Source organism: Aethalodelphis obliquidens, unplaced genomic scaffold (genome assembly GCF_003676395.1).
Source record: "Aethalodelphis obliquidens isolate GAN/ISIS:26980383/991018 unplaced genomic scaffold, ASM367639v1 scaffold1, whole genome shotgun sequence".
Taxonomy (NCBI): Eukaryota; Metazoa; Chordata; class Mammalia; order Artiodactyla; family Delphinidae; genus Aethalodelphis; species Aethalodelphis obliquidens.
Window position 1 is genome coordinate 50,887,310 of NW_020837945.1, and position 18,176 is coordinate 50,905,485.

The window sequence follows — 18,176 nt, forward strand, 5'->3', positions numbered from 1 at the left end:
GATTTGGGATGATTCCATTTCAAATAACGCCATATTTGTTATATCACTGACTTTCCTCTAGTAAATAACAAAATAAAGATTAAGTCTTCACATCCTTCCTGATCCAAATGCACAAACTCCAGACACTCATATACATGCATTCACAGATATTATAATGGTGGAAAATTAAAAATAAAGCAATACATTTTAGTTAAAGTACTCTCTAAATCAAAATAGTGGTATAGTTTATTTCCAAAATAGGATGTTTAACCACATGATCTGAAGCATCCACATTTACTAGGTCGAATCATATGAAATTGATACTGACTTTTTTCTTTTATGTAAGCATGATGGTTAATTTTATGGGTCAACTTGACTGGGCCAAGTGATACATAGATTAAACATTATTTCTGGGTATGTGGGTGAAGGTGTTTCCAGATGAGATTAGCATTTGAATCAGTGGACTCAATAAAGTAGATTGCTTTTCCCCATGTGCTGCGTATCATCCAATCCGTTAAGGGCCTGAACAGAATAAAGAAGTGAAGGAAGGGAGAATTCAGCCCTTTTGTTTCCTGCCTTCCTGCTTGAGCTGGAAGACTGGTCTTCTCTTGCCCTTACACCATGTGCTACCTTTGTTCTCAGGCCTTTGGACTTAGGTTGGAATTATACCATCAGCTTTCCTGGGTCTCCAGCTTGCAAACAGCATATATTGAGACATCTCAGCCTTCATAATCACATGAGCCAATTCCTTACAACAAATGTCTTTTTATATATAAAAAAGTATATATATTATATTATTATACATAGTTAATTCTTGAACATTACCAGTTTGAACTGTACAGGCCTACTTACATGTGGATTTTTTCAATAACTATACAGTCAGCCCTCCATATCTGTAGGTTTGCAAATTTAGTAAGTGATCCATAGTGGTTGGTTGAATCTACAGATATGGAGGGCTGACTATGAGACTTGAGAATCCCAGGGTTTTTGTAGCCATGGGTAGGTCCTGGAACCGATTCTCTGAGGATACTGAGGATCAACTCTGTGTGTGTGTGTATGTGTGTGTATGTTTGTGTGTGTGTGTGTGTGTGTGTGTGTGTATATACTATTGGTTCTGTTTCTCTGGAGAACCTTGACTAATACAATGGTCAAATAAGGCCATTTTCATATAATTTAATCTAAGAATTGAATTGCTTCACTGTATTAAGGATTTCTCGAGAACAAATGTTTGAAATATGGTTTGTTTCTGAAAAAAAATTGGGGAACAAGTCTACCTAGAACAAAAGTAATATGTATTTTCTCTCTTAGAAAACAGAGTATATATTCAACATTTTGAATGAATGATTTTATTGCTTCAAAACTTCAGTCATGTCTTCATCAGAATTCTGTTACAGGCAAACATACAAGGTATTACAAAGTACACCTCAATATTTAACAATGATAGAGTGTATTTAAAAGATATAAAAATAAATACAGTAACATTTAAAAGCAAAATGAATACCTATGTGGACCAAAATGAAAGTCAAACCTAATACAGAAAATGGAGACTAAAGCCATAAATCTACAGGGTTTCTAGGGTAAGAATTTAAAACCTGAATGCTTTGAGTGGAAGAGCCCAAGCCAGATACATTTAAGACCAAAAATTTTCCAAACCTTTATCAACATAATGAAAAGGCAAATAGTAGAGTAGAAGATACTTGTAACCATAAAATAAAGAAAATGGAAGATCTAGAATATGTAAATAGTGTCAAGAAATCAAGAGTAAAAGAGAAAACAAATATTTAATTGAAGAAGGCCTATTTGGGGCCAATGCATATATGAAAATATGTTTGAGTTGATTAATAATCAAAGAAATGCAGATTAAAACAGTAAGTTATTAATGCAATCCAACAAGAAAGGCAAAAATTAAACTTCTCATAGAAATTTTCTAAGGAGATTGGAGGAAAATGGACCTTGCATATACTTCTAGTAGTAGTAGAAATTTTTAAAAATATATTTTGGAAAACACTTTTACCAAATTTGGAAAACATTTAAAATATACTTACCCAGCAATTCTACTTCTAGGAAGACATTTTCATATGCACACAGGAAACATATACATGTGGGTTAATGTCAGAAATGATCTTAGAATATAAAACTAAGTATGTCTATTGATAGGACAAAATATTTATGACATGAGTTAAAATTATTTTACTATATTTAAATAGCGTTTTTATTTATCAAAGAAAATACATTTTTAAATTTCAATGTTGAGTAAGAAAAGGACATTGAAGTACAATGCATTTAATTTGTTATCATTTTTGTAAATTTTAAAGCATAATATTTTATAAATTTTACATATATATCCTGTACAGAAAAATGTATCAAACATAGATCAAAGAGATAACTCTATTGATGGTAATGGTTTCTCCCAGTAGGAGAAAAGTTAATAGGATTGTGCTGCAGGGAAATAAAGGGAAAGTTGAGTGGAATTTCTATATAAATTCAAAAAGTATTATCAAATGTTATGTTTTATGTTCTTTCCTTTCTATATGCATTTGTTTTTCATTTTTCAAGCTACATATTTTCCTTTTTACGTTTTTTAAAGCTTTTTCTAATTTCTTTATCTTATTTTACTCATATTTCCCTCAATTGACTCTTCATTTGAGATTCTGTGACATATTTGTATTTCTTGTCATTTCCCTTTTATTTCATTTTAATTTTCTCCTACCTATGAGTTTTTTCAATCTTCTCGAGTAGTCAATGTTATTAAATTTTCTTTTCTGTTTTCTTTTAGTTTTTTTAATGTAAGTCTTTATTGGATTTCATTTTAAAATATAAGGAGAGAAAAATAAAACTTGGGAGAGTTTTCAAATTAGTTTACATTCATAAACTTTGAGAAAGACTGCTTATGATAAATGATTTGAATTATATCCTAAAGAGAGAGACAGTATATAAACATTGGTAACATAAGTGGCTTTTCCAATAAGGAAGGAAATACCCAAAGTTTACCCTTTAGCACATATGTACATATTGTCTATTCCTACAGACTACTTTTTAAAACTTTTCTTAAATAAATTAGGACCTTCCTTTATGTAGTCTAATGGACTAATAGAGATATATACAGACTTTCAAATTATATTCTGTCTACTAATTTACATTTTTTACATAATCTTGGGAATATATTTTATTTTTTATAAATTTCAAACTATTTGTATATAATCCTTTTTGTTTGCTTTTATTAAGCCCCTGGAATTATTTTCCTTGTGTCCAAATATTTGCATGACATCTTATTTTTACTCACCACTTTGAAAATTGCAGTACAAAAGTAAAAAACTATTTTTGTGGGTCACTTATAATATATTTCTTATCAATATAACTGGCTTTTAGTATATTTACAAAGTAGGATATGATTAACTCATTAGATATACTATCAATAGAATAGAGCCACTATTTAATCTTGGATTTTGGCAAAATATCAAGTTAATCAAATCACTATTTGAGCCACAAATCAAATACAACTACCAGTTATATATTCTTGTGTTTACCCATTTAGGCTCCTAGGTTTTTCAAATTTCCTTTCAAGCATAAAGGTGTTCTCTTGGCTTCTCTTACTGTATTTTTCTAGAATGTTCCTTGAAATCGAATCTGGACTATTATCTCAGAACAGATGCTGTAGTATTCTCTCAAAATAATTCTACTAAATCTTAATTTTATACTAATCCATATGCTCTCCACAATGCATCCATATTAAACATGTCATATTCAATAGATTTGTCTTTTTTGCGGTACGTGGGCCTCTCACTGTTCTGGCCTCTCCTGTTGCGGAGCACAGGCTCTGGACGCGCAGGCTCAGCGGCCATGGCTCACGGGCCCAGCCGCTCCACGGCATGTGGGGTCTTCCCGGACCGGGGAACAAACCCGTGTCCCCTGCATTGGCAGGTGAACTCTCAACCACTGCGCCACCAGGGAAGCCCCAGATTTGTCTCTTTGAACAAGGTATTCTTCACTTCGCTTTCTAGTCACAAACACCATTACCCTAGATCTTGGTGACATCTATAAAATTCTACTCACCTCATTTTAAAATTTGCACTTCTCTTTTTAACTCACACTTAATATTCCTGGCCTCCCTTCTTTGTTTTTCAAAACTAGAAACTATTGCACTTCTTCTATGGCATGCATCTGTAGTATCCATTAAAGGTTTTTCATCTGGGTATGTCTCACATTTCTCTTCAAATATATGTTTCTAATCTTCTCACTACACAATCCATATTTTCCTAGAAGCTCACATTTTTTGATAGCAAGATCCATAGAATCCAATCTTATTTATGATATCATCTAACACACCACTTATGCTTTTTCCTTTCTGAAAATATCAACAAAAGAAGAGATTAAAAAGCCACAAGGATTTAAAGTCTTTTGATCCATAAATGAGATTTCAAAGCTTGGCTCAACATTTATTCCTGCATAAATCAACAAAATACTGGTTATGTTGCGTAAGTGTGATGAGCTTCCAGCTCTTCAGCCTTGTGTTTTGGATCTCTATTCTCCATATTACTAGCAGATCTAGCTTTCTAAAACAGAAGTCTTATTATGCCAGTTCTTGTAAAGACACACATAGGCCCACAAAGCACTCCCTACACCCATCTCATTTTGCTCTCATTTTATGCTTTAAAGTTTCCTTTACCAGTTTACCTAAAGTGCAAAGTATTTTTGTGGTCATAAACCATGACTTATCCTGATTTGTACAACCCTCACACTTAGAATATACTCATTACTTTTAAAATTTTGTGGTCTTTGAATGTTCAGTACATCTTTTCAGGATATCAAGTATTGCTTTATATTGTTTATAGGATATATTCCTAAGTCATTCCTAAAACACCACACAAGAAATGAAATCAATCTGTCCAATTATAGATTCTGGTCATGGTCATAGTTAAATCACTCTGTGTATAAAGTTGTGTCACTAACAATAGTTCTCTCCATAGAGAATAGTAACATAATTCTATATCTTTCAACACCTCTTTTTCTGTGAATGGTACTATTTTTGAAAAAAGAAATAAATGAGTGAATGAAGTGAATAAACGGGAAGGTATGAAGAACATGAGATGATGCTTCTTTCCTTAAAAATCCCAGTTTACTTTCTACAAGAAGATGTTCATTTATTATTCTAATTATGCAGAATTTCTTGGTTTTATCTTCTTCCTGTCTTTTGTTCCTTCTCTTAGCAACTTTGTGACATGCAAAATTATTAAAATGATGTGACTTCAAAAAGTTCATGTTTGTGTATGCAATTAAAATATGGTATAGAACCTACAACAAGGAGCAGAAGTAGAGCACTGGGATGTTCAAACTCATTTCAGGAAGGCCAGGAAATGCTTCACAGAGATAGAATGTTTAAGCAGTATCATGTTTAAGATTTTCCCAGGCAGTCCAGAAAGCACAGATAGTCCTTGTATACCAAACAGCATGTGCAATGGGGCAAAAGGGGGAGGCATTCAATGACTATAATAAGTTCTGAATTGCCAGAACTGAAGATAGCAGTTGTGAAATAAGGAAAGAATAGGTTCCACAGATGATAATGGCTCAAAGTCATAAAGAAACTAAAGAGGTTTAATATTACTTTAGGTGATGAAGAGCTTTGAACCTTTTCTAAACATGGAGTGACATTATTAGCTTTATATTTTAGAAAATAACACAAGGGAAAGTACACACGGTGGAATGAAGAAGAGAGAGTTTATGGGCTTCCCTGGTGGCGCAGTGGTTGGGAGTCCACCTGCCGATGCAGGGGACATGGGTTCGTGCCCCTGTCCGGGAAGATCCCACATGCCATGGAGCGGCTGGGTCCGTGAGCCATGGCCGCTGAGCCTGCGCGTCTGGAGCCTGTGCTCTGCAATGGTAGAGGCCACAACAGTGAGAGGCCCGCGTACAGCAAAAAAAAAAAAAAAAAAAAATCTAAAAGAAGGGAGAGGTTAAACGCAGATTCCTCAGATTGGATATGATAAAAGCTTGAACAAAGAGCGTGAAGCCAGATGGCCGGATTGTGTGAACTATGTATAAATAAATGCAAGAAGACACTGAGAGGAAAGCATAAACTATACTACAGTTACAGTAAAGCATAGACAACTTGTAAGTTTTTCTTGATTTCTTAGAAAATTTACAAAATTTACATTGTCTTTTTTTTTTTTTTTTGCGGTATGCAGGCCTCTCACTGTTGTCCTCAGATATGTTTTTAATACTATTTCTTACTATAGTTAACCTCCATCCATTTCACATAATTATGAATTTACTGTTACCAGAAAATACTCCATTTATTCAGAATTCACACTTCCAGACATTTGATGCCAAGAAACAATAAATGCACTTAGGAATTTAAGAGCCAAAGAAGAGATTGGGAATGACCATGAAATCTGTGGGTCCTAGGATAAAGTTGGTATCTGTGTCCTATATGCTTAAAGTATAGCTAGAGAGTTGGCATAAGCTCATATTCACTTAGGGAGAGCGGGATCTCTGTTCTCAGCCTAGCTGAGATTTGAGGAACCTAATTATTCACTTCTCTTGTCCTCCCAAATTTGATACCAAATGAGGAAAAACAACCAGAGAGATGAAGATTAAAATAACATAAATATGTGTCAATTTGTCCCCAGAATTTACTTTATTCTCCCCGTCTCGGATGGATCTAGAAAACTGTAGAGTTTTGCTGGCCCTGAGCCTACCTCTATAGGTTTACTGCTGAGAGAAGTGGAAGAGTTGGCACAGTGAGGACAAGGTACTCCTAAAGAAAGAAATCAGAAGAGACTGAGTAGCATACAATCAGTTCCTTCTTCAAACACGTCTTCATTAGGAAGAAATGAGTGAGATAGGGCAGAGCAGGAGAAGTATTCATCTTTGAAATTTTGGGAAGTAGAAGATACATGGGTCCCTCTATATCCAGTGGTTTTCAATCAGGAGTCACAATCCCAAGCCCCCAGATAAATTCGAAAACATGCAAGGGCAACTTACAGTTCTCTTTTGACTGGGGAATGGTATTGACATTTGTTTTCTGGAACAGGAAGTGCTGAACACCCTCCCATATAGAGTATAGACTGACAAAAATAAAAGCTTGTCCTGACCAAAATGTTAAGGGTACCTCCACTGAGAAACACTATAGGAACCTAATTCTGACGGGCTCCTTAGTCTCATTAAAAACCACAAGCTCTTTATTTTCTTTGCAAAATATTACGTATATAACACTAATTTTTTTCCTGTATTTGATGGCATGTTTGAACTCTTCTGTGAACTAGATGTGTTATCAGAGATGATAAAAAATCTTGTAATCTATTTATTTGCAGAAGTGTTTTTATTATATATTTATAATTAGGGTCAATTTAGGCACATGTAAAATAAGTAAAAAATGTGCTTCTGAGATGTGGAAGTTTTAAATATGAGCTAAATAGAGCATAAAATGAAATCTGAAGGAATGAAAAGGATAAACTCCCAAATTGAATATGATTATAACAGACTTTGTATAGTCAGTTAAAATACCCAGCTTATCAGTAGTAATAGGAGTATTTTGGAATTTTTTGTGATCAATTTTTACTATACAAATAACTAAAATAAGGTTGTGTTGTATATCTGTTATTATACCTGTATCAAATAGGAATAATCAACTGTTTTGAAAGTAATAATAATTTAAAAAATCCTCTTAAGAATTAGTCTCCTCTAATGGGTGCAACTAAAATAGCTGGATACACTGAATTAAATGTTCTATTCTATTACTCCTATTCTGTTAAACTTTCCAGTGTATTTGAGCACTTCCTTGTTTTTGTCTTTAAACTAATCCCTATTTTAAATACTTTCTGGGAGTGGAGAAGAATTCTCTGCTCTCCACACAAGCTTTTAAAGTCTTTCCTAATCTGTGTTTCACAGTTCTATAGATATTGCCTTCATAACTAGAATTTAAGATAATACTTAGATGATTTGAAATTAAAATGCTTACTAACATTTAGGATTTGGATAGAGAATTAATACATGTCATATTGTAGGAGTCAGGAATTGTTTTAATTTGGTAGAGAGTAAAGACAGACAGGTCTAAAATATCTTCAGCATATTACTTGAAGAGGATAACAAGTCAAGAAAACACCTTTATGGGTTAATGAGAAAGTTCACTGCTCAATAAATGAAAGCTGTTTATCAAAAGCTTCAACTATAAAAGAAGAAAAAAAATATTGCGAAGTCACATAGATGAAAGGATGTAAAAATAAGTAAGAAAATATATGTTTAAACATTTCTTAATAAAGTTAGAAATAAATTAATCTATAAATATATAATAAAAAATTAGTTATCTGGAAAAGAACACTAAAATTTCTATAATCTTGCATATTTCACCTTCACTTTACTGTACATCTTTAAGATCACACACGAAAGAACATGAAAAAATACTAATAAAAGTAAAAATTAGGTTTACAACTATTATATATATATATATGTATGGGTATGTCATATCATTAAATTTACCTGGTAGCAGATGGAAAATTGTTAAGTTCTAAATAATCACTATTTTGATAAAATGTGGACTGGAAAAGTAGTATTAAAATAATGACAATCTTATGCAGTTTTCTTCTATTTAAAGATTTCTTGATTTATTACTGTTAAAATATAAAGTTACAATTCATCAGATTCTGGTGAATTACTTAGTTAAGATACATATAAAAAGCTAATAAATAGCTTCAAAGAATTCTGTGGCTAAAGCAAGTCCCACATTTATATACACACATATATATTTTTAAATATCTAGAGATGTGAGGATGGCATCAAAAGTGTCCATCAACATAATTTTCCTAAATGTAATATTACCAAATGCCTCCAGGTAATATAATCAGATACGTGCAGTTTATGCCCACAATCTCTTAACATTAAATTCCTCTGTTTATCTGCTATGGGATTTTGTCCCCTGCAGGGGGTGATAAGTAACAATTTAACTGTTACGATACAGTGTTTATATTTGTTATTGCATTAAGCATCATATTTGAGGAATGTGTAAGACTCATTTTCATTTTTGTCTCTATTCTGAGATCGTTAGAAATGACAACGGGTACCTAACACTTCCAAAATCATAATAGAAGTTACTCATAACCTATATAGTTTTTATTTAAAAAAAAAAGACAAAAAATAATTCCATGTAAGTTTCTATGACAAGAAAATTAGAAAGAAGTAAAACAACACCATTTTTGTAAAAATAAATCATTTTTAGCAATTTAATCTTCTGCAATACAACAGAAAGCCTGAGAGACTCAAGGAGCAGTAATAGATTTAATCCATCTAGATGTGTTGTTTTGAGTTTCATAGACTGGAAACCTCTGAGAATTAAATTCCTCAGTTGAATACCACTGAAGCAGTCACTAATGGCCAAGGTCTGCTGATATGCTGGGACAACTGGTCCATCTGGATATTCTTAAACTAGTTTCTGCCAGCTTTCTCAGTGGGGATTTATTCATTACGTGCTTTTTACTTATGTAAGAGATTTAGGATATTCTTCACATATCAGATTTAGAAAATCTTCAAAACTGTAGATTTCTAAAATGTAATTTCAAAGGTACCCATTTATTCCACAATCATAGAAAATTATTTTATACCCACTGTATGAGTCCACACACCTTCCATGGTCTTGGCTTCCCAAATCAATTCAATATTTCTAGAAAAATCAGTATAATCCAAACTTTCTAGAGACTTACCACCTTTTATTATTATTCACTGTATTTAAACTAAAAAAAACCAAAAGAGTTTGTCCATTTCTCCCACCTCCACCTCTTTCAGTCACCAGTCTGTTCTCTGTATTTATGAGTTTGTTTGGGGTTTTGTTTGTTTGTTTCTATTTTAGATTTCATATATGAGTGAGATTATACCATATTTGTCTTTTTCTGTCTGACTTATTTCACTTAGCATAATGCCCCTCAGATCCATCCATGTTGCCACAAATGGCAAAATTTCATTCTTTTTATGGCTGAATGATAGTCCATCGTCTGTGTGTGTGCGCGTGCACGCACGTGCATGCGCACTTGCGCATATCACAGTTTCTGTATCCATTCATCCACATTCATCCATCAATGGACACTTAGTTCCTTTCCATATCTTGGCTATTGTGAAAAATGCTACAAAAAACAGGGGAGTGCAGCTGTGTTTTTGGTATCCTGTTTTCATTTCCTTTGTATATACATCGAGAAGTGGGACTGCTGGATCATATGATAGTTTTATTTATAATATTTTGAAGAACATTTCATACTTTACCATATGGCTACACTAGTTTACATTCCCACCAGCAGTGCACAGGGGTTTCCTTTTCTTCAAATTGTTATTTCTAGTTTTTTTTTTTTTTTTTTTGATAATAGCTATTATAAGAGTTGTGAGGTGATATCACTTTTGTAATTTGGATTTGGATTTCCCTGATGATTAGTGATATTGAGCATCATTTCATGTTAACATCTTTATTGGAGTATAACTGCTTTACAATGGTGTGTTAGCTTCTGCTTTATAACAAAGTGAAACAGCTATAAGTATACATATATCGCCATGTCCCCTCCCTCTTGTGTCTCACTCCCACCCTCCCTATCCCACCCCTCTAGTTGAACACAAAGCATCGAGCTGATCTCCCTGTGCTATGTGGCTGCTTCCTACTAGCTATTTTACATTTCATAGTGTACATATGTCCATGCCACTCTCTCACTTCGTCCCACCTTACCCTTCCCCCTCCCTGTGTCCGCAAGTCCATTCTCTACATCTGCGTCTTTATTCCTGTCCTGCCCCTAGGTTCTTCAGAACCATTTTCTTCTTTTTTTTAGGTTCCATATATATGTGTTAGCATACAGTATTTGTTTTTCCCTTTCTGACTTACTTCACTCTGTATGACAGACTGTAGGTCCATCCACCTAACTACAAATAACTCAATTTCATTTCATAATATTCCATTGCATATATGTGTCACATCTTCTTTATCCATTCATCTGTTGATGGACACTTAAGTTGCTTCCATGTCCTGGCTATTGTAAATAGAGCAGCAATGAACATTGTGGTACATGACTTTTTTGAATTATGGTTTTCTCCAGGTATATGCCCAGTAGTGGGATTGTTGGGTCATATGGTAGTTCTATTTTTAGTTTTTTAAGGAATCTCCACACTGTTCTCCATAGTGGCTGTATCAATTTACATTCTCACCAACAGTGCAAGAGGGTCCCCTTTTCTCCACACCCTCTCCAGCATTTACTGTTTGTACACATTTTAATGATGGCCATTCTGACTGGTGAGAGGTGATACCTCATTGTAGTTTTAATTTGCAGTTCTATTAATGATTAGTGATGTTGAGCATCCTTTCATGTGTTTGTTGGCAATCTGCATATCTTCTATGGAGGAATGTCTATTTAGTTCTTCTACCCATTTTTGGATTGGGTTGTTTGATTTTTGGTATTGAGCTGCATGAGCTGCTTGTATATTTTGGAGATTATCTCTTTTTCAGTTGCTTCATTTGCAAATATGTTCCCCCAATCTGAGGGATGTCTTTTCATCTTGATTATGGTTTCCTTTGCTGTGCAAAAGCTTTTAAGTTTCATTATGTCCCATTAGTTTATTTTTTGTTTTTATTTCCATTTCTCTAGGAGGTCGGTCAAAAAGGATCTTGCTGCGATTTATGTCATAGTGTTCTGCCTATGTTTTCCTCTAAGAGTTTTATAGTGTCTGACCTTACATTTAAGTCTTTATTCCATTTTGAGTTTATTTTTGTGTATGGTGTTAAGGAGTGTTCTAATTTCATTCTTGTACATGTAGTTGTCCAGTTTTCCCAGCACCACTTATTGAAGAGGTTGTCTTTTCTTCATTGTATATTCTTGCCTCCTTTATCAAAGATAAGGTGACCATATGTGTGTGGGTTTATCTCTGGGCTTTCTATCCTGTTCCATTGATGTATATTCCTGTTTTTGTGCCTGTACCATACTGTCTTGATTACTGTAGCTTTGTAGTGTAGTCTGAAGTCAGGGAGCCCGATTCCTCCAGCTCCGTTTTTCTTTCTCAAGATTGTTTTGGCTATTCAGGATCTTTTTTGTTTCCATACAAATTGTGAAAATTTTTGTTCTGGTTCTATGAAAAATGCCATTCGTAGTTTGATAGGGATTGCACTGAATCTATAGATTCCTTTGGGTACTATAGTCATTTTCAAAATGTAGATTCTTCCAATACAAGAACATGGTATATCTCTCCATCTGTTTATATCATCTTTAATTTCTTTTATCTGTGTCTTATAGTTTTCTGCTACAGTTCTTTTGTCTCCTTAGGTAGGTTTATTCGTAGGTATTTTATTCTTTTTGTTGCAATGGTAAATGGGAGTGTTTCCTTAATTTCTCTTTCAGATTTTTCACCATTAGTGTATAGGAATGGCAGAGATTTCTGGGCATTAATTTTGTATCCTGCTACTCTACCAAATTCATTGATTAGCTCTAGAAGTTTTCAGGTAGCATCTTTAGGATTCTCTATGTATAGTATCATGTCATCTGCAAACAGTGACAGTTTTACCTCTTCTTTTCCAATTTGGATTCCTTTTATTTCTTTTTCTTCTCTGAATGCTGTTGCTAAAACTTCCAAAACTATGTTAAATAATAGTGGTGAGAGTGGGCAACCTTGTCTTGTTCCGGATCTTGGGGGAAATGGTTTGAGTTTTTCACAATTGATAACAATGCTGGCTGTGAGTTTGTCATATATGGCCTTTATTATGTTGAGGTAAGTTCCCTCTATGCCTACTTTCTGGAGGATTTTTATCATAAATAGTGTTGAATTTTGTCAAAAGCTTTTTCTGCATCTACTGAGATGATCATATGGTTTTTCTCTTTCAATTTGTTAATATGGTATATCACACTGATTGATTTGAATACATTGAAGAATCCTTGCATTCCTGGGATAAACCACAAGATCATTGTGTATGCTCCTTTTCATGTGCTGTAGGATTGTGTTTGGTAGTATTTTGTTGACGATTTTTGCATCTATGTTCATCAGTGATATTGGCCTGTAGTTATCTTTCTTTGTGATATCTTTGTCTGGTTTTGGTATCGGGGGATGGTGGCCTCCTAGAATGCGTTTGGGAGTGTTCCTTCCTCTCAAATTTTGTGGAAGAGTTTGAGAAGGATGGGTATTAACTCTTCTCTAAAAGTTTGATAAAATTCAACAATTGAAGCCATCTGGTCCTGGGCTTTTGTTTATTGGAAGTTTTTAAATCACAGTCTCAATTTCAGTGCTTGTGATTGGTTTGTTTATATATTCTATTTATTCCAGGTTCAGTCCCAAAAGGTTGTGCTTTTCTAAGAATTTGTCCATTTCTTCCAGGTTGTCTATTTTATTGGCATATAGTTGCTCGTAGTAATCTCTCATGATCCTTTGTATTTCGTGGCCTCACTGCTGTGGCCTCCCCCGCTGTGGAGCACAGGCTCCGGATGCGCAGGCTCAGCGGCCACGGCTCACAGGCCCAGCTGCTCCGCAGCACGCGGGATCCTCCCGGACCGGGGCACGAACCCGCATCCCCTGCATCGGCAGACGGACTCCCAACCACTGCCCCACCAGGGAAGCCCCATTACTTCTCCTTTTTCATCACTAATTCTATGGATTTGAGTCTTCTCCCTTTTTTTCTTGATGAATCTGGGTAATAGTTTTATCAGTTTTCTTTATCTTCTCAAAGAACCAGCTTTTTTTTTAAAACATCTTTATTGGAGTATAATTGCTTTACAATTGTGTGTCAGTTTCTGCTTTATAACAAAGTGAATCAGTTATACATATACATATGTCCCCATATCTCTTACCTCTTGTGTCTACCTCCCTCCCACCTTCCATATACCCCAACTCTAGGTGATCACAAAGCACCGAGCTGATCTCTCTATGCTATTCGGCTGCTTCCCATTAGCTCTCTATTTTACTTTTGGTAGTGTATATACGTCCATGCCACTCTCAGTTTGTCCCAGCTTACCCTTCCCCTTCCCTGTGTCCTCAAGTCTATTCTCTAGTAGGTCTGTGTCTTTATTCCTGTCTTGCCCCTAGGTTCTTCATGACCATTTTTTGTTTTTTTTTGTTTTTTTTTAGATTCCATATATATATGTTAGCATATGGTATTTGTTTTTCTCTTTCTGACTTACTTCATTCTGTATTACAGACTCTACGTCCATCCACCTCACTACAAATAACTCAATTTCGTTTCTTTTTATGGTTGAGTAATATTCCATAGTATATATGTACCACATCTTTATCCATTCATCTGTTGATGGACACTTAGGTTGCTTCCACGTCCTGGCTACTGTTAACAGAGCTGTGATTAACATTTTGGTACATGATTCTTTTTGAATTATGGTTTTTCAGGGTATATGCCCAATAGGGAGATTGCTGGATCGTATGGTAGTTCTATTTTTAGTTTTTTAAGGAACCTCCAAACTGTTCTCCATAGTGGCTGTGTCAATTTACATTCCCACCAACAGTGCAAGAGTGTTCCCTTTTCTCCACACCCTCTCCAGCATTTATTATTTCTAAGTTTTTTGATGATGGCCATTTTGACCAGTGTGAGATTATATCTCATTGAAGTTTTGATTTGCATTTCTCTAATGATTAATGATGTTGAGTATTCTTTCATGTGTTTGTTGGCAATCTGTATATCTTCTTTGGAGAACTGTCTATTTAGGTATTCTGCCCATTTTTGGATTGGGTTGTTTGTTTTTTTGATATTGAGCTGCATGAGCTGCTTGTATATTTTGGGGATTAATCCTTTGTCAATTGCTTCATTTGCAAATATTTTCCTCAATTCTGAGGGTTATCTTTTTGTCTTGGTTTATGGTTTCCTTTGCTGTTCAAAAGTGTTTAAGTTTCATTAGGTTCCATTTGTTTATTTTTCTTTTTATTTCCATTTCTCTAGGAGGTGTGTCAAAAAGAAGCTTATTGTGATTTATGTCATAGAGTGTTCTGCCCATGTTTTCCTCTAAGAGTTTGATAGTGTCTGGCCTTACATTTAGGTTTTTAAGCCATTTTAAGTTTATTTTTGTGTATGGTGTTAGGGAGCATTCTAATTTCATTCTTTTACATGTAGCTGTCCAGTTTTCCCAGCACCACTTATTGAAGAGGCTGTCTTTTCTCCACTTTATATTCTTGCCTCTTTTATCAAAGATAGGTGATCATATGTGCCTGTGTTTGTCTCTGGGTTTTCCATCCTTTTCCATTGATCTATATTTGTGTTTCTAAAAACCAGCTTTTAGTTTTATTGATCATTGCTATCGTTTCTTCATTTCTTTTTCATTTATATCTGATCTGATGTTTATGATTTCTTTCCTTCTGCTAACTTTGGGTTCTTCTTTTGCTCTTCTTTCTCTAATTCCTTTAGATGTAATGTTAGGTGGTTTATTTGAGATTTTTCTTGTTTCTGAGGTAGGATTGTATTGCTATAATCTTCCCTCTTAGAACTGCTTGTGCTGCATCCCATAGGTTTTGGAACATTGTGTTTTCATTCTCAATTGTTTCTAGGTATTTTTTTATTTCCTCTTTGATTTCTTCAGTGATCTCTTGATTATTATGTAGTGTATTGTTTAGCCTCCATGTGTTTGTATTTTTTATAGATTTTTCTCTCTAATTGATATGTAGTCTTATAGCATTGTGGTTGGAAAAGATACTTGATACGATTTCAATTTTATTAAATTTACCAAGGCTTGATTAGTGACCCAAGATATGATCTATCCTGGAGCATGTTTCATGAGCACTTGAGAAGAAAGTGTACTCTATTGTTTTTCGATGGAATGTCCTATAAATATCAATTAAGTCTATCTTGTTTAATATATCATTTAACGCTTTTGTTTCATTATTTATTTTCATTTTGGATGACCTCCCCATTGGTAATAATGGGGTGTTAAAGTCCCCTAGTATAATTGTCGATTTCCCCTTTTATCACTGTTAGCATTTGCCTTAGGTATTGAAGTGCTCGTATGTTGGGTGCATAAATATTTACAATTGTTATATCTTCTTCTTGGATTGAACCCTTGATCATTATGTGATGTCCTACTTTGTCTCTTGTAATGGTCTTTATTTTAAAGTCTATTTTGTCTGATATGAGAATTGCTTTCTTTTGATTTCCATTTGCATGGACTATCTTTTTCCATCCCCTATCTTTCAGTCTGTATTTGTCCCTTGATCTGAAGTGTGTCCTTTGTAGACAGCATATCTATGGGTCTTTGTTTTTGTATCCAGTCAGCCAGTCTATATCTTTTGGTTGGAACATTTAATCCATTTATATTTTAGGTTGTTATCAATAATGTATGTTCCTATTACAATTTTCTTAATTGTTTTGCGTTTGTTATTGTAGGTTTTTTCCTTCTTGTGTTTGCAGCCTAGAGAATTTCCTTAAGCATTTGTTGTAAAGCTGGGTGGTGGTGCTGAATTCTCTTAGCTTTTACTTGTCTGTAAAGGTTTTAATTTCTCCGTCGAATCTGAATGAGATCCTGGCTGGGTAGAGTAATCTTGGTTGTAGGTTTTTCCCTTTCATCACTTTATATATGTCCCGCCACACCCTTCTGGCTTGCAGAGTTTCTGCTGAATGATCAGCTGTTAATCTTATGAGTATTCCCTTGTATGTTATTTGTTGCTTTTCCCTTGCTGCTTTACATTTTGTTGTCTATTTAATTTTTGATAGTATGATTAATATGTGTCGTGGTGTGTTTCTCCTTGGATTTATCCTGTATTGGACTCTCTGCACTTCCTGGACTTGACTGACTAATTCCTTTCCCATATCAGGGAAGTTTTCTACTGTAATCTCTTCAAATATATTCTCAGTCCCTTTCTTTTTCTCTTCTTCTGGGATCCCTATAATTCGAATGTTGGTGCATTTAATGCTGTCCCACAGGTCTCTGAGACTGTCCTCAATTCTTTTCATTCTTTTTTCTTTATTCTGCTCTGCAGTAGTTATTTCCACTATTTTATCTCCCAGGTCACATCCATTCTTCTGCCTCTGTTATTCTGCTATTGATTCCTTCTAGAGAATTTTTAATTTCTTTTATTGTGTTGTTCATCATTGTTTGTTTGCTCTTACTTCTTCTAGGTCCCTGTTAAACGTTTCTTGTATTTTTTCCATTCCAATTCCAAGATTTTGGATAATTTTTACTTAACATTACTCTGATTTCTTTTTCAGGTAGACTGACTATTTTGTCTTCATTTGTTTGGTCTGATGGGCTTTTACCTTGCTCCTTCATCTGCTGTTTGTTTCTCTGTCTTCTCATTTTGCTTACCTTACTGTGTTTGGGGTCTCCTTTTCGCAGGCTGCAGGTTCATAGTTCCCCTTGTTTTTGGTGTCTGCCCCCAATGGCTAAGGTTGGTTCAATGGGTTTTGTAGGCTTCCTAGTGGAGGGAACTGGTGCTTGTGTTCTGGTGGATGAGGCTGGGTCTTGTCTTTCTGGTGGCCAGGACCATATCCATTGGTGTGTTTTACGATGCCTGTGAACTTATTATGATTTTAGGCAGCATCTCTGCTACTCGGTGGGTTTGTGTTCCTGTCTTGCTAGTTGTTTGGCATAGGGTGTCCAGTACTGTAACTTGCTGGTCATTGAGTGGAGCTGGGTATTAGTGTGAGAAGGAGATTTCTGGGAGAGTTTTCACCTTTTGATATTACATGGAGCTGGGAGGTCTCTGGTGGACAAATGTCCTGAACTCGGCTCTTCCACCTCAGAGGCACCGGCCTGATAGACAGCTGGAGCACTAAGACCCTGTCAGTCACATGGCTCAGAAGAAAGGGGAGAAAAAAGAAAGGAAGAAAGAGAAAAAGAAAAGAAAGTCATCAAATTAAAAAAAATAAAAAAATATATGAAAAATAAAAAAATTAAAATGTATTTAAATAAAGAAAAAGAAGAAGAAAGAAGAGAGCAACCAAACCAAATACAAATCTACAAATGATAGCAAGTGGTAAAATCTATACTAAAACAAAAAAAAAAAATGGACAGACAGAACCCTAGGAGAAATAGTAAAAGCAAAGCTATACAGACAAAATCACACAAAGAAGCATACACATACACACAAAAAGAGAAAAAGAAAAAAATGTATATATCTATATATAAAAAAAAGAAGAGAGCAACCAAATCAATAAAGAAATCTACCAATGATAATAAACTCTAAATACTAAACTAAGATAAACATAAAACCAGACACAGATTAAATGCAGAAAGCAAACCCCAAGTCTACAGTTGCTCCCA